This window comes from Halichondria panicea, chromosome 4, assembly GCF_963675165.1.
Source record: "Halichondria panicea chromosome 4, odHalPani1.1, whole genome shotgun sequence".
Classification (NCBI taxonomy): Eukaryota; Metazoa; Porifera; class Demospongiae; order Suberitida; family Halichondriidae; genus Halichondria; species Halichondria panicea.
This window is the reverse complement of record NC_087380.1, coordinates 4648338-4666889: the sequence shown is the minus strand read 5'-3', so window position 1 is coordinate 4666889 and position 18552 is coordinate 4648338. Positions and strand designations below refer to the sequence as shown.

At 39.9% G+C, this 18552-nt stretch overlaps 2 long non-coding RNA genes across 3 annotated transcripts; one reads left to right on the top strand and one right to left on the bottom strand.

Moving 5' to 3' along the window:
• The first annotated feature begins 942 nt into the window (after positions 1-942).
• On the top strand, positions 943-13687 carry LOC135335573 (uncharacterized). Of its 2 annotated transcripts, XR_010394538.1 has the most exons (5): positions 943-12460; positions 12692-12819; positions 12882-12945; positions 13051-13174; positions 13290-13687. It is a non-coding gene; the product is annotated as an uncharacterized LOC135335573 (long non-coding RNA). The 2 variants fall into 2 exon arrangements; XR_010394537.1 differs by having other exon boundaries at positions 943-12819; positions 13290-13678.
• A 33-nt stretch (positions 13688-13720) lies between these two features.
• LOC135335575 (uncharacterized) lies at positions 13721-14995 on the bottom strand. Its single transcript, XR_010394541.1, has 3 exons — positions 14897-14995; positions 14715-14797; positions 13721-14656 (listed from the first exon to the last, which is right to left on the bottom strand). It is a non-coding gene; the product is annotated as an uncharacterized LOC135335575 (long non-coding RNA).
• Between the last annotated feature and the right edge of the window lie 3557 nt (positions 14996-18552).

Below are 18552 nucleotides of genomic sequence, written 5' to 3'. Positions count from 1 at the left end.
CGAAAGTCATTGGTTGCCTAAGCTTTTAATAACCTGTACAATACAAGACAGATAATGGCAGACGGCAGCAGTTGAATTGAGAGTAGTCAGACTCGTACAAGCTGTCTTAAATCGCTGCCACTCCTCGGTTCAAAGAAGGACTGCCAAGATTTCTACGTTCATCAGCTGTTCCATGCTAATCCACAAGTTGTGGCACAACAGACACTGGTACAAGGATCTATAAAATCAAAAGGCTGGCTAGATAGATCTGTATACTTGTCTTCTGTGTGTCTTTAGCTTTTGACGCATCAGAATAAATTGGATAATTTGCACGTGACATTAATATTTAACAAGCTGTAGCCCAGAGTCACCAGTCCCTTTTCTCCCGCCCCCGTCCAATCAGAGAAAAGGGAGTGGCTTGTGAGTCTACAACTGCATATAGAGCTTTAGAAACATCAAGCAAAGCTCAAAATCGACTTAAACAGGAGTGTGACCGTGCTACCAAAAATCGAAGCTATGAACCTCTAGAAAAAACTCGGGAGCGTAGAAAGCTGGACAACGATCGTGCCAACAGAAACCGCTCCTTAGAATCACCTGTGAAGCGTAGAAAGCTTGAGCATGACCGTGCTATCACAAACCGAAGCATCAAATCACCCGAGACAACTCGGAAACGTAGGAAGCTTGATTGTGAACGCGCTATCAAAAATCGTGCCTTAGAATCGCCCGAGACAACTCTAAAGCGTTTAAAGCTTGAATCTGAACGCACAGCTTTTAGACGCTCAAATGTGTCTATAGATAACGCTATCCAGTTATTTCTCAATAAAACTAAACGAGGACCCGATTTTGTGTGTGTATCTTGTCATAGACTTATGTATAGACAAAATGTGATATCGTTATATCGTTTTCTAAGAATAAGTACACAAAGGCAAAAACGTCCTTGTTAAATACAGTAGTAGGTGATACTACTTTGTATGCCAGTTTTAACGGTAAATACTGGATATGTCTTACGTGTGATCGTACCCTGTCTAAAGGATCCATGCCTATACAGTCCATAGCAAACAATTTGTCATTAGCTTCTGTACCCCCTGAGCTTGCCTGTTTGAACAAACTAGAGACAAGATTGCTATGTCTTAGGGTGGCTTTTATGAAAATGGTTGCCCTTCCATCTGGTAAACAAAGGTGTATCCATGGTCCCGCTGTAAATGTTCCTATAAACCTTGACAGTGTTGTTCAAACATTGCCTGGGTTACCTGATCAAAGTCAGCTTGTCCCACTAAAATTCAAAAGAAAATTAGAATACAAAGGCCACTATATGTACGAATACGTTACTCCAGAAAAGATTTTCAGTGCCCTAGACTGGCTTAAAGCAAACCACCCCAATTATGCTAGCATTAAGATTAATTCTGACTGGTCCAAACATTCAGAAGAGTTGGATGATGAAAAATACAGTTAGTGATTCTTCTGGTGACCTTTCTAGCGACCTTTGTGGTGTTAGTACTTTCCCAGATAAAAGCTCTTTGAAGGGTGTTAGCACCTCCTTGCCTGGAGATAGAGTGGCCACCACAGATTTAAAATCCCATAGTGCCCACCAATATAGTAATTTGTTTGGGTTAACTCCCTGTATATGGGATGCTTCTAAATATTTAGAGAGTTTTGCCTCTGGCTGTAATTTGACTATTCATAATGTGCCAGGAGATGGCAACTGTTTATTCTGGTCAGTGCTAAATACCAAGACTGTGTGCAGTATTAGTGCCCCTGAAACCTGAGACAGATGGTAGCCTCTTACATGGAAAACCATGGTGACCATTTCAGCAACTTTTTAGCTGCCCTCTAGTAACCCATACCCTCTAGTAACCCATATGACAATGATACAGTATGACAATGATACAGAGGCTCCCACTATTGAGGATGCTTGCATTGATAGTATGGCTGATCCTGATTTGCAGTTACTAGCCAGGTGGACTAGATATCTTGAAAGGCTTAGACACGGTGCCTGGGGAGATAACCTATGTATAGCAGCAATAGCTGACATCTTCTCTGTTACCATCAAGCTGCGAATGAAAAAGATGTAATATTCTTACAGTTAAGCCTCAAAATGGGTCTACTTTATTTGAAGTTAACATTGGACTTATACTACAATGGCACTTCGTAGGCCTTGATGTGATAACCAAGCTAAGTGAGCCTACTATCAGCTTGGGGTCATCTGCAGGTTCATCTCATACTTCGCACAGGGTACATGTATATCTACCAGTACTGTTGATGATACTACTAGTTGTGATGATGATACTGTATCTACCGGTACTGCTACTAGTTGTGATGATGATGATACTGTATCTCCTGAATTTGAAATAGATGATAAAACATTTGATGAAGGAGATGAGCAAACCAGACACATTACAGGTGGTCCTACAGCTAGTATGATGTCCATTGAAAACCCTGAAGCGTTTGCTGAGATAGTGTGCCTAGCACCGGGTGAAAACCAAAGGCCATTGTACATAATGTCTGACACTAATTTTGAGGCTATGAGTAACCCTGAAAAGTTTCCATATTGCTTTAGTGCCGACAGACCTAACAAGTTGACTTCTGTTAGAGAATCAGTAGCATAGAATCAGGCAAGATTGTAGGAAGAAACAGTGCGTTAACTAGTACTAGTACTACTCTACTCCAAGAAAAGAGTTTAGGACAGGTTAGAACCTCGCAGCATTAGCAGTAAAGAAGCTAGGTCTGTTTAAGGATAAAAAACGGAAGCAAGAGCAAGACGCTGTCAGGAATTGCTTCCTGTTTTTAATTAAAACGGTCCTTGGCCATCCGACTGTGTGACTAGGATCATAGCTAGATAAAAAGCTACCTCAAGCTAGAAAATATCTCTTGGATCTGGTAGCATCTTTAGTCTTGATAGCACTGTATTTAGGCTAGTTAGTACAACAGTGTAGTTAGTACAGCAGTGGACATCATGAGCGCCACCATTGAACTTGTAAACCTGTGTGTAGGTGAAGAAAACATTTCCCGGGAAAAGGGCGTGTGTCTTTAGCACTCCGTGCCTTCATACAATATTATTTGTGTACATAGTTGTGAATGCTTGTAAACAATTGCTAATTAGTGGGGGTGGTCAGTTGCTAGGTAACGAAGATGGTGTCAAGATACCTCTGGGGTCTGGGCTACCTGTAGGAAATAGTTACAAGTGTATGGTTCATGGCATACAAATTTTTAAAGAAAATTGTTATTTATTCTGTATTTTCTTGTTTTAATTAAAACGGGGAAAGGGAAAGGGTTAATAACCCTATAAACTGCTGAATAGCACTGTCACTGTAGTTAGACGTACCAATTGAATACACAACCGTGTACACGTATAGTATATACACCAACGAAACCGCGACAACTCATCTACTACTCCAGTACACTTTTAATAATACAAGCTCCAGAGGTGATCTAAGTAACGCATAGACAAGCTACAGGCTCTGGGCAGAATTTGGTATTGAGTACAGCTAAATTTGTGCCTACAGTTGAGATTTTAAAAGTAAAATCCAACTCTTTCCATCGAAGCGCCAATCTTTCTAACGCGCATAACTCGGGTATGAAACTAGATAGAACACTAAGTTATGTAGGCAATGCTAGGCAATGCTCTGCTCTATCACTTGGTACATTAATCATTAATCAACGAAATTTTAGTCTGCTCCTGCTCCAAATGTCTGGGAAAAGCCTGTCACATAATTATACAAATGAGAAAAGCCGCCCGCCCGCTTCAGGTCCCTTGGAGTGTGTAGCTTTCAAAACCTGGGTCACTTTAGATTATCGGTAAGAATAGCTTGAAACAATCTTAGCCTAATAGAGGGGTGTGGCTGAATTATTGCTGTGCTGCCCAGCCCACGTATATAAGGTGGCAATTATTATAAAATGAGCCTAAAGTATGCAGGTGAAGACAACTGTGAGTGAAGTAAAGTATTCATTATCATACCATATCACATAATGAATGTTACAAACTATGTAATACACGCTATAAGACGTACACAATTATAATTATTACATGTGTTGGAATCATACTAAATCAAACTGTGAATCTTGAAAGATAATAATAATTAAAGTCGTATCACATAGCAACTGCAACTACTCTCGATAGTCAACGGATAATGCTGAGCTAAAAAATCATGTACGACGATAGGTTTAGGTCCTTTTGCTTACCCTAGGAAATGGCGCCAAAAGGACACCTATTTAATCAGAATGGACACATCTGGCCAGCAGAAAACCAACGCCTTCCCCAGCCGATGTACGAAACTACTTTTAATAGTTATGGCACACGCTCTAAGCTCAGCCGTCAAGTCAGAAGAAACAAACTCATACGGAAAACTAAACAAACAATACAGAAGTAATTAGTCATTAGATTCAACACAGACAGAAGACTGTAATGGGAAATAGAATTAATTGGAGAAAGTTAGTTGGAGAAAGTATGACAGATTCTACCTTCAGGCTCCAGCGGCAGGAAAACCTGCTGTCTGAGGCCCAGGCAGTAGAGGTTGTAAATACCCTCCTTCATGCTAGATCTGCATAATTATGCACACAAAAATTGACTATTAAATTTTGTTTCAAAGATTGATTGTAGAGGACGAATATAGCAGTCCCTACCCTCAGTGGGAGAGAACTTCTAGACATCTTGTGTTTGGCTTGCATTTGCACAGCTGCCAGCATCTATCAACTGGGGGAACTGATCACACTTGTCTTTATGACATCTTCAAATATTGACATCTTCAAATATTATTTCTTTCTCTCCTAATCCAGCCTTCAGCCTTTAAAAGATCATCCTTTTCAATGCACGACAGGCCTCTTGCGTTTTTCTTGAGTGGGGTAATTAAATAGTTTGTGGACTTCAGATTTTGCTTTTCTTTTTCCGTCTCGAATACGGTCAGCATACGTGTTCGTGTTCCTGCCTTCATACGCTTTAACATGTCGTCAGCAAGCTACATGAATGGTTGATTATGTCAATGCAATTTTAATTTACAATCCTTTATTAGAGTTGTTGATGGAGCACTTGTTGAGGCAGTTGTTGATGTTGAGGGAGGTGTCGCATCAATAAGACGCTCCAGAACTGTCTGTGACAGCTGTGTAGTGTGTGTGGACACGGATTCTCACATAAGAATCACAAAAAAAAAATTCAATTTTTTAAAATCGATTTTCATAATCGATTTTCAATTAGCAAAAATCGAAGTGATACAAAAAAAAAATAAATCGATAAATCGATTAGCAAAAATCGAATTTCGTTTACCATTAGCAGATATCAATAATCGAATTTGTCCACGTGTAAATCAAATCGATTATTAGAAATCGATCTTCAAAAATCGAAAAATTTTCCATTAAATTTTTTTTATGTTAGCATCACTCAGCATCACTCTCAGCAGTCCGCTGTCTTCCTAGCTAAATCTGAAGGAACTTCAAAATCTTCACCAGACTATATTAGCTGCCTTACCCAACTTCACGTGAGAGGCTCTGCTGATAATTTTAACCTCAATGGGTTAGATAGGGATGGGGAATACTTTTTATCACGGCACAGGGACCATTATCGTGGAAGGTTTGTCATCGATCGTTTTTAACAACAATGCCAGAGTGCCAGAGTACGATTCCTGGGATTCTGCCACTGCAATTTTCATCATGCTTAATGCGATCATCAGGATCAATCACATACACAATAATACAAACTGACAAACAACTATATGTGAGTATAATTTATATGTGAGCATTAAATTTATGAACAAAGTTACTATAGAAAGACACAAGAATAGTCTAAACAATAGTCTAAACATAAACACACAATCTAGCTAGTAGATCATCTAGCTAAGCTATAGTACTTGCTGCAGGCAAAGTTTTATTGAGCAGTCCAACATCTCTAGCTCAGTATGCCCACGCTACCTTCTACCACCCTTCTACCCTCACGCGACTTCCCGATACAGGCTCTTCTTTTTCCTAACTCTACGTCTACTCCATAATTATATTATCTTATTGAACGATTGTGATAAAGAACAGAAATTTCTCTAATCAGAATACTCACTCAACTGGCGCATACGAAGGGCATGAATAGCGTGGCATCTTCCAAAACCCAGGGCCCTATTTATGTGTACACATAATGAAGACAGAAGAGGTGCATGTCATTTAGAGGGTCGCAATTTCATTTCGTGACAGCATTTATTTTGGACCACGCCATAGCCGTAAGACCACGATGTTGTAGCACCACAATCCACAATCTGTACGCACTTCTCAGGCGGGCCTCCATGGGTCACTGAAAGGAAATAATATACATTGTTATGGTTATGGAAGTTAGGAAGGAAGTTAGGATCATGTGTCAACAGTTTCATGAGCTGTCTGACTTCTTTCACACCCCAAGCTGTACATCACCCCAACATTGATCGCTGAACCACGAATATTTTGTAAATGGTTACCCCAGAATTTCAACTATTTTTTTTAGTTACTTTCTTTCACTAAACTGTTTTTACTATTGCTATACTGTATGTACCAGCTGATAGTTGACAAACACTCTCTGGGACAAAAACCAGCTCTTACTTCGTGTAGCACTAATAGCGCATGCATTGCAGAATGCAGAGGAGGCGCTTACAATGGCTTCAATGTAAAAGGGCTTGCCAGCTCAGCACTGCAGAAGCTATACAGGAAGTAGTTAGTGGGCGTTTAAAAATCAAACAAAACTGTTAAAAGAATCAAATCATTGTGCTGCTCAGCAAGAACTTAACTTTAATCGACCTAGTGATCCACGATTATTGACGATTATTGTGATGGAAGTCTTTTCAGATTGAACAAGGACGCCTTACAAATAATTGCCTAATCCAATAGGATCGTATGCACGAAAGCATAAGTTGGGTTGTTACATAATACAGCCCAATCACAGCCCAATCGCTAAAAGCAATATGGTATTGATGATTTTGATGGAATATTACGGTGCACTCATTTCTTTTCTTTCGGATACGCTAGCAGCTCAAAGGTACACCGGAGGAACACAAAGCTGTCAGTCAAACGACCGAAACTCAATAGGTAGCTCCCACATGACTTGATGCATGACAACTCAGTGCCACTGTATATATTTTGAAATGTGTGAATTGAATGAAAGAATTTCAGCCCGGAATAAATGAAACATGCGCTCTGATTTAAAAATCTCAACTAAGGTTTCTCTAGATCTACGGAGATGAGGAGTCTGATGAGGAGTCTGGCGCGTAGGTGCTCCTCCGTGTAGGTGCTCCTCCGGATCCTCTCTTAGGCTCTTAGGCTGAATAGCGCCGACTCAGCACATTTATAGCGCACTGGCTGCCAACTGCGGTATTTGTGATCCCTAGACTAATCTGTTTGAAGAACATGAAATGAAAATTTTTTTGTAAGGTCTGGCTGTGAAGTATTGTTTGAAATTTGCAATATATAGCAATTACAGTTGCACTACCGGCGCGCAAATAATTTGAAGCATGGTGTTACTATGGGCATGCGCAAAGCAGCAGTACCTATAGGCATGCGCAAAGCAGGCCACATGCTGTTGTTCCGTCCCTGCATGGCTTTTCCTGCATGGCTTTTCCTTGGACACACTTGAGCAGATTGAAGGACTGGTAACTATTTATATCTGTCTACTATTAATTTTCCTTTGTCCTACGCCTGTGTTAAATAGGTCTCAATAAAGAGCAGGTACACGTGTGTCACTGTGATGTTTAATAATTATAATGCCATAATAATATTATTTATACCCAATATAGGTGACGACAGAAGAAGGATTTAGCAGAAGGCCCGTTTAGAAAGTAGCTATGATAATTAATTTACGTTAAGGTCCGTTTTCATTGGCACTGTCACAAATGTTTAAGTGATTAGTTTGCCTGAAAATATAGAAATACTGAACTCTTATGTGTTGCAATAGAAATGCTATGTGCTCTGCTTCAACTTGTGCTCTGCTTCAACTACCTAATGGTCTTGTGTACCGATCTCCAAAGTGTATCGATTTATTAGGGATTTATTAGGCTACATGCATCCCCTGTTGCAGCATCTAAAAAGCTTTAATGTATCTATTGTCCTAGGACATTCTAACTAACACTAATTCACAAGAAGTATTAATGCTTTCGTCACGGTTATTCTCAACTTAGTGCACCACTAGACCGCAATAGCCTAGCACCAGAGCGTGTTCGGTGTACTACTCGGATCACGATGCAGTTCTCTGCTCCATTCCCTTAGCTACGTCTGTAGAATATCGTTCAGTAAGCCTTAAGTAAATTGTGTCCTGAATGTCTGTTAGTCTATCACTATAAGTTAGTCTATCACTATAATTATAATTATCGTGTTCTCCATGCGAGATCATGATATGCAAAGAAGCTCAGAAACTCAGACCTTAAACTTTTTTGTTGTTGCTGCCTGGGTGTCACTGCCTGGGTGTCACTACCCCACTCACTACCCCACTGAGCAAGATGACCACCATCTCACGCGTTTTACCTTTGTACAGTGTGCAAAAGTTGTACACTCTTGTAAGTTGTGCACTCTTGTAAGTATCTTATACTATTATTTAAATACTATTATTTAATGCCTCCCATACTTATGCACGGCTTCCTACTTACACTGCAGATTTCCAACAGTATGACCAACAGTATGCACAATAATGTGTTACTATAATATTATTGTACTTGTATTTGTAGATATTATATTGCGGGATAGTAGGATACCTCCCAAAGGCTACCAGCTTTATGCCAGACGCTGATGAACTGTCTGGGACTGAGGACATGCATGACATGGACCTAGACGCTAGCACTATGGACCAGGACGGTGAAAGACCAGGAGAGGGCTCACTGTGTGACTCTGGCAAGTAGTATAGTATAGCTAGAATATCAGTAGTGTAAGTATAGTATAGCTAAAATAATTAGCAGTAATGAACAGTCTTTATGTGAGCTATAGATCGTTCACCGATATAGTATACATACCGATATAGTATACATGTACGTATTGTACTTCAAATTGATATATCTTAGCACTTCATATTATGATGTGAAAATCAAGCTTACTTTATACCATAATTATGATAGGCTGATCCATAAAAAAAATTTTTGGCTCACCGCTGGCCGAATGATAAAAACGGTGGAGCGTAATAACTCACATGTTGCACCATTTTATTCCTTGTTGTATGGGCATTCTATTGGTATATGGTTGCTAGGCATTTTATTGCTCTGGAAACCCAATAGAGAATTTACAGACATTTCACTTCACTGTTAATTAAGAATCTGACGGTTAAAGGGTTAAGGTCAATTTAGATCTAATGTCAAATGAATGTCAAAATCAGTTCAGTTCAAATCAGAGTATACATCAACAGATGTTTCGATAATCTTTTCCACGCTTTTTTCTTCACCATTAATCTCACCATTAATCTTGAATGCAGTGGTCACGGAATGCAGAGTAGATTTGTGCTAAATCTTACCAACATTTACCAACATGAGTCGTGCAAACAGCCACATGGTTCTACAGCGGCCACAATCACTAGCACCATCAGGCCCATTACATTGTTGAAAATTCAACTACTCCTGTTCACTATCGCATCGTTCAGTTCTCCAAAACGTACACATCCACCTTCACAGCTCAGTGATAGCTTGCATCCCATTGAATTCTTTTATCATAAAACTTGAAGTGTCTCCCCAATTGTAGTTTCGTTTCAATCAGCAAAAATCATAACACTACCATCACTGAGAACAACACTTTCACCGATACAGTATCAAATACACACTTGTCTTTCACATGACGAATACCGTATTTGATTTCATTACGATCTCAAGCTCATCTTCTCTTTTCGCACACTTCAACTCAATATTTCCCTTAACCCCTTAACCCTTTAACTGTCACGGGCCACGATTGTGGCCCGCAATAAGTGACTTTTTTTGCGAAATTCTAATTCTGCGTTACTTAGGAAGTAGCTCGAACTACGCAGTATAGAGGAAGAGCTGTAGAATCACGTGCAATTTAGTCTAGAATTTTCCAAGCCACGTTGCTATGTTAAAATTTCATTAGCATCTTACTGATTAGCATCTTACTGCACGATGAGGACAGCAATGGCGATGTCTCCTCATGGCGATGTCTCCTCTGGTGCCTATGAAGGAGAAGGGATAGTAACCAGCTTTATGCCAGACGCTGATGAACTGTCTGGGACTGAGGACATGCATGACATAGACCTATAGACGCTAGCGAAAGGTCCAAATACAAACCTTGATCTCCTTTTGGAGGGCACGAGCTAGCTCCTGAATTTTAGGGAGTCTATCTTTATACCCCCCTCGAACGCTTTCAACAGCTCTTCTTCTACCTTAGCTTTTCTGCTGGCTATAGTATATTCACTGGATTTGGCCTATAGTAGCCATGGAAATTGCTAGATGGATGATGTCATCCTATTATGCCTAGACCCGACAGTACGCGGGTAATACAGTACACGGGTAATACCGTGTGAAGCGAGTAGTGCATACTGCTGGTTTTTGTGGTTTATGTGAAAAGAACTGTTTGCAGATACTGGTTGCTGTTGCTGTTGCTGATTGCTGTTTGATTGTACTGTTGTTGCTGTTGCTGATTCGATTGCGGTTGCTGTTGGTGTTGCTGATTCGATGGTGCGGGTGCAGATGGCGAGAAAAAGGCCCAGGATTGTGACAGATTTCGAAGAAGAGCCATCCACCAGTGCAGATGTGCACGGTGCCTTGTCACCTCTCAAAAAAGGGCTGGAGCGAAGTACTATGGAAAACGGAGTTTGCATTTCTGAAATTTAACCCCTAGAAATGTCTGTAAATTCTCTATCGGGAGCAATAAAATGCCGCAACCATATACCAATAGAATGCCCATAATAGAATGCCCATACAACAAGGAATAAAATGGTGCAACATGTGTTGCCATAGCAACCACGGTTATTGCGCCCACCTGTTTTTATCATTTTTTAAATGCCCGACCAGCGGTGAGATAAAATCCAAAAAAATTCCTATCATATGGTTGACTAAGCTAGTGCTCTTGACATCAGAGGGCTCAGCCGGTGAACGATCTATGAAATTTACAAGCTCACTGCTAATTCTATTTTAGCTTACTACTGATATATTCTAGCTATACTATACTACTTACCAGAGCTAGCTCGTACCCTACAAAAGGAAGAGAATGAGATCAAGGTTTGTATTTGGACCTGTAAACACCGCAATACCTCGATTTAAAGCATAGATTTTAAGCCACACTTTTTCATTTGGAGGTTGAAAATTATGTTAAGTCCTGGTGTCACGGGTCGGGTCGCATCTAATTGGGTCGCATCTAATTGGAAGCTCTACAGACTAGGCCGCTTAAAGGCTCAAAAAAATATATTGTCGCTGAGGTCGCATATTTGGAGGGTCGCACACACACCACACACATACTCCCATCCCTCCACACACACACACACACTCCACACACACACACACACACTTCCCTCCACACACAATCGAGGTCTCACGGTACTATGTTTTTGCTTATTACAGTCTCACTACGATCTGTCTTCTGTCTTTTACCTCATTGCCTTACATTTTGCGTTTACACGCAGTTGGTTAGTGTTCCTGTGACAGTGTCCAAATAACGCCATAGTCATACTTCTACACAAAACAAACACTGCATGTGCACAAAGTACTATGACTCACACGTGATAAGTATTGTAGTAATCTTGTAATCTCCTAGTAAATGTTTTTTTTAGGGTTGTGGTACAATTCTAGCTAGTTGTTCGCGTTCAACGTTCTAGAGCTGCCCGATAGGAGACGATCTCTTCACAAAAATCGTCTAAATAGGTCAAGTTGATTGACTTCTGTGCGTTGCATTATTATACACAAACGTCATCAATTGCGAGTTGCTCACGTGCAATTGACAGGATGTCAAGTATCAGTAGTTCACCAATAAAGATGTCTGACAACACAGGCTGGCCCAGTTCCAACAGTTTTGATTGAAGCATGCGCATTTGTGATAGTATATCAGACAAATGCATGTTTATTGTGTCTACACAAAAATAAATGACATGTGACATAGAGCACAAAAATGAAGTAAAGTCACTACCATTAAAGTCACTACCATTACACAGGAAACTTCTTCAATCTTGACCACACCTCTTTTCAATTTTTGCACTAAATGACACGTTTGAAACGCTTGTGCCTTCTGTTTAATGAACTGTATTGAATGTGGGTGGGATGTGTGTTAAGCATGGGCAGATGGCACAAGTAAGATGTATGCGTCTACACATGACAGTTGCTGTGACAGTCCATCCTGACTTCACGTACGTACCTCACCACCACACCTCAGGTGGCTGATTATTTGCTTCTGAGCGTGTTCTGAGCGTGTTTGGAAAGCCCCCTATGCGTACACGTGGCTTCAAAAAGCATGACTTTTTTCCTGTGAAAGGAAACATTGGAATTTCAATGTGACGAAAGGTACGGCAATCTCTGATCTGGGAGAGGAGAGAAGAGAAGAGAATCGTGCTGCTTCTGTGAAATGGAAGGTATGAACAACAGATTCCCACCGAGTCATCTGCTCCTGGACCAAGCACCCACCATGACAAGTGACATGAAACACAAAGGGTGTTGAGCTGTACATAGGTGTTGAGCTGTACATACACTCAAAACAACTTGTTATTCTTAGTATAATTATAATAGCAAAGTCCACTTTTTTGTGTGCGTGTGTGTGTCGTGTGCCGCGTGCCGCATGCATGTACATTTTTATCGCAATGCAGTGTCAGAAAAATTTGGTGTCCGTACATTGTGTGCAATGACAAGAAAAGAAAACTATGTGGAAGGTTCCAAAGTGGGCGAGAGTACTTGGAATCTAATCCGCACATCCCCACATCGTTCACTAAACCCGGTATGCTAAAATTTGATCATTATAATTATGATAATGGTACAACATTATGTTCCTTATGTCAGGTGTCACACCCGTACCTCCTGAGCCATCTGGTGTTGGTTCAGCAGCAGCTTAGTGCTAAATATTGTGAGTTATCAAACCCGGTATCCGGTAGAAGTAACTACATGTGTGTAGTATACATAATTATGTACTGTGACATTAGAGTAGTACATGTACAAGTATGTCTGTCAGCTTTTTAGCTCTTGCTGTTGGAGATTCACAAGCAAGGGTACCATACAAAGCCTGCATGCCTCCTGGGATATCTCTGACCCATCCTTCAAATCTAAGTCTGGAAGCTGTTTACAATAGCTTGTTGGTATGTGATTTACATTGTATACTTACATGTAAAATAATGTACACAATGTCATTGCAATTAATAAGAAAAGACTCTTTCTTGTTCCATACTCTTACGGTAGTGCTTTTTATTCCAGGTGTGCCTCTAAAGCCATTGTACACTGAGACTGAACACTCCTACACGTGTACGACAGTCTAGCACACAAGGGTACACAACTTTGTCAAAAAAAGGGGCTGAGGATGACGTTGCATTATCAGAGACAACATCAAACTGTATTTTTGGTGCGACTGTTCAACTTCTCTCCGAGTCGTACGCAACAGTCGTACGCACCAGTCGGCACTGGTGTAACGAGTAGGGTGCACTGCCATGACATCCCTGACGGCTTTATTCGAGTGACTGTGAGCAAGTGAGAGGGACCGATGAAGACTTAGCCAAAGGTTGCATGGCCTCTAAAATTGACTCGTAAATTGACTCGTAAAACATAGTTTACCTCCGAATTTATGATTAGTGTATGTAACATTTGCAACCTACATTTGCAACCTGATTTCTAATGAAGTGATGTTGTGATGTTGTGATACCAAAAATTATTGTTATGATCTGAATTCTGTGTGTTCAAGGATCTATAATTCTGAACATCCTATACTGATGTGGTACATACAATCATTTTACAATGACAAAGACGTACGCATGCACAATGAAAAGACGTACGCATGCATGTGTGTGTACGTGTGTCTACAACTTCGACTCATAATAATATGCATGATATGCACTATATATATATATATAGCTGTGGTTGGAACATGCAGCGCAGCACATCAAGGAACTGCATGCACCAAGAGTTCATAGCTGAGGGCACCCACTCATTCTCTGATATTGAGTGAGTGGGTGCATATGTCATATAATTATTATTAGGAATGATACAATGTCATATTCTAAAACTTTTCTCAGTCTTGTCTTATCCCGGTGCAAGAAGCCTCTCTGCTTCACCTGATGTGCAGCTGAATAAGCACATGTATATAAATGCAGAATAATGAGACATTCAATTATACACATAGACTTATCGTTATTAATGGCTCATCTTGACGTTGCTATAAAGAACATATTAACATCTTCAATGCTAAGTTCATCAGCATGTGGGGGTATTGGAAGAGACACATCCGACATCCGACATATTAAACGAATCAACTGGCAGCTCAGGGCTTTCATTTCCAAAAGTAAACTTTCACACTTGAGGCAGGCTAATATTTTGTGGACGGTTTTGATTTCAACTCAGTGACAACAGATGATAGATGCTTCCAATCATCCAGAAAAAAGTTGAAGGTGGCTCGCATTTCAGTACGAAGAACGTTTATATCTTCATCAGCAAGATGATGATGCTGCAAGCCTTATGTTTCTAGGAATCACTGTCGATGTGTTTTGATGGAAAGTCGAACTGGATAGACTTCTACCCATGTGATGTTCCTTCCACCAGGGATAGTATTAAATGTTTCCTGGTTGATACCTCTAGACAGACGAGAGGACATGTATTGACCATCTGAGATTAGGTGAAATTGTATCGTACCTGCAAACTTGGCTTTTAGGTTTAAAAGAAACCAACGTTCTCTTGCACATGTTTCAATATCACCGGTTAGCCTCTCGTAGTCCCTAAATACATCGTAATCAATATCAATGACTCAGCGTCAATTCTGAAACATTATAACATTAATTTTTATAAAACCTCGCATTCAGGTGATTAGTCCCCACCTGATTAGTCGCTGACTTCCGGCTTGAATGCGATTGGAAGCACTACAAAAAAACACATAATAATAATTATTCATGCATATTATAACCACCAATTACCGAGCAGTGTAGTACATTTGCAGAGTAGTGAAGTATTTCACTTCCCAATTACTTTCTTGCACTTCTAAATGTATGTACATGTCACTCAAATCATAAATCACTACTACACTTACGTTGACAATGTGATGGCTCACATTCTTCTTGGTACGTAAACTTCACTATAGGTAACAGATGAGTACACCACCACATAATCATCCAACTAGAAAAACATTTGCAATGTGAAAAATTGCTAGGATTGGCCAGGGGAACCACAAAAAAGCGTGGAAACAAGAAATCAGACGAGAGCCAATCCGTTACAACGTCAATCACATGTATACTGGTAGTTTTCCATGTTTTCCCAGCCAATAATTATGCCACGCAATTTTCTGGTGGAGTGATGACCATGCAATCCCTGTATATTTATTATACATGCATATAATCATGATGATTTATACTGAATTGATGTTCCTAATACATGCAGTCACAGGTACACACAGTCCATCCATGCGTAGTAACATGCACGAATAACATGCACGGACCGTACTGGTGCTGTGGTGGATGGAAGCTGGTAAATGGATCTGGAACACAGTCTATATACTATGCATTGTACATGTTCATGACGTAGCGGATTGGAGTTATGCTCTCGTCTGATTTCTTGTTTCCACGCTTTTTTGTGGTTCCCCTTGCCAATTTTTCACATTGCAAATGTTTTTCTAGTTGGATTCCCTTCAGTACAGTTTACGTATCATGACATGCATAAGTGGAACGTCAAGAGGCAGTACAGAAGTTCAAGAAGAGAAGACAGGACTAATCCGATGTCTTCTAGCTGGACTAGTAATGAGTAATATTGCTTGATATGTTGAATTTGTGAATCAGTATTAAATGACAGCCATTTTAAGAGCATGATATCTAGCCAGTGCATAATGCATATAGCATGCCTGTCAGAGAAAGGGAGCTAGAGCTGAACAGTGTGAAGAAAAGCAACACCTCAGGCTCTGCACTGCTGATTTTAGGCGCACGGTTTATTAGCCACGCCTATCAATTGCCACAACGCAATTGCTGAGTCATTAAAGATGGCGGAATTGTCTAGGTAAGAGAAATAATAGAGACTGGAAGCAAGCGCTTTGTAATCCAGGTTGTAGTCGTTTGGAAACCCTGTGCAGAATGTCCTGGAGATGGCTGTACTTGGAGGGCAAGAAACTTACTTACTTACTCACTTAGTCAGTCAGACAAAGAGCGGTGAAACTTTGAAATAGTGCAATTTTTAAAATGACAATATTCATTCATTAAAATGTTCATGGATTATGAAATGAGAGATACAAAGAGAGAAAAGGCCTTGATGTGGCCTTTCCCTGCAGAGATAGAGTCAAAATAATTGAAATATTGCTAAACACGGACTGCCAATCCTATGTAAAACCTACTGGTTTTACTAATACCAAGTGAGTTGAGTTGTTCATTAGTTTTTCCAGCTCACTCTTTGAGTCTTGTTAAACTTTCATGGCTATAATTATAAGTATGATTACAAGACATGGTGCTAGATGCCGTTGTGCATAATGCAAAAGAGTCGATTCGGCGCATCTCTTTTGTCATCCTGCAAAATCTTCTGAGGTATGACCACAACCTCTCCGTCCGTCAGTGCAAAGCCATTCAGGTTTCTGGGATTATACTGAAACTATGGAATTGTGTACTATATACACACCTGACAGTCAAGTTTGTGTCCATATGAATGAAACGAGCAAAAGAAGTAGATAGTGTTGGTAACCAACCTTAAGATGGCGGTGAAGAGTACAAGCAACATCGTACAGAAAGTGAACTTCTTCACTGTGGTACTGCTGGCAGGAGTCTTTCGAGTGCATACACTATGTACGATAACCTACAAGTACGTACATTCACCTTTCGCAACCTTTCGCATTGAAAATAACTTAAAAGGGACTAATTTCTTTACTAGTTCCCATGGACATCCTAGTAACAATCGAAGTTTTTTAGGCCAGATCTAACTGGTATATAGCTGCAGTTAAGTGTATCTTCCTTCTAGCCAGCCAGTGATGGTTAAACTATCTACTTGAGCTTCTCTGAGTCTGGATAGGGTGCTGGAGTCTGGATGGGGGTGCTGGAGCACCCTAAGCACCACCCTGTGTACGCCCCTGGTTCATAAATAATTATTATATTTGAGGTAGTACCTCATGCACTTTTTTTTATTTAAGTTATAGCAGTAAAATTAATTGTTACATGTGTAATTATTTATAACGGAATAGACTGGTTCCAAGCAACCTAACACCTCAACAACTTTCTGAACTTCTTCAATATAAACTATCTGTATACATAGCAACGAGGTCATTCGAGGTCATTCGTTATAACAAAACAGGTCATTTACAGAAGTATACAACATTGTACACTATCAACTTTCTTTGTAAACTATGAAGGAAACTATTGTAGATGAACTAAAATTCAACAACATTGTAAACTATGATGTACACTCGCAAGTACAAACATAGTTTACAAGCTGTAAACTACCACTTCTGGCCCTGTGCTGTGTATAGTAATAATGGTTTTTTGAATACAGAAAGTCAATGAACATCATGTATGTCATTTTTCCTTTGTTGACTGAAGTGTACTGCATTAAAAAAAAGTACCAAAAATATATACCGTATGGATTTCACCTAGTGGGAGGGGGGTCATCACGAAAACCCATAGGAGGATACTTACAGAAGCTCAACACTTGAGCAAGTGTGACACATCACAACTATCACCTGTGTATAGTAATAATGGTTTTTTGAATACAGAAAGTGTATGTCGATTTTTCCTTTTGTTGACTGAAGTGTACTGCATTAAAAAAAAGTACCAAAAATATATACCGTATGGATTTCACCTAGTGGGAGGGGGTCATCCCACATCAAATATCAGACGGAATTTTCACGATGAATTTCGCTATTAATATTTTCCAGGAAACCACACCTACCAAGTTTCTCCCATCCGTTTCTCCCATCCGCAACGCGAATTTTTACACCTCACGATCGTTGCCTAGAGTTCATTGAGGCTTCTATTTAAGAGCGGCACTGTTGGAACCTCGTTTACATTAGCACTTGTCATAGTCACCATGACACAATTCTAGCTTTCTATTGTAGTGACCCTTTGCCATTGTTTGTAAATACGTAGGGTACCTCGAACCACGTAGCTGCAAGTTCAACTTCTTAGCTTTTATTTAACAACAAAAGTTTAATTTAATCGGCTATCACAAACAAACCCAACAGACTACTATACGTTATGCGTTAAGAATGCGTTAAGAATTCTCAGAGCCTTCCTTTAGTGAGCCTTAATGAGTGATATATTATTATATTTAATATATAATTGTGATTATAATAATTATAATTGTGATTACTATAAAAATTACTTGGGCACCTGCGCACACGCACACACGCAGAGCTTGTACTGCTGAAGCTTTTACTTTCTTTTTACTTAGTGGTCTAGTGGTCTAGTGGTCTTGGATGTTGTCTTTTTCCGCTTTCTAACATTGCTCCAATTAAAGAGTTTGTTCATCTCCAAGCACTTTGAGTTTGAGAAGCAGACATAGAGCACACAAC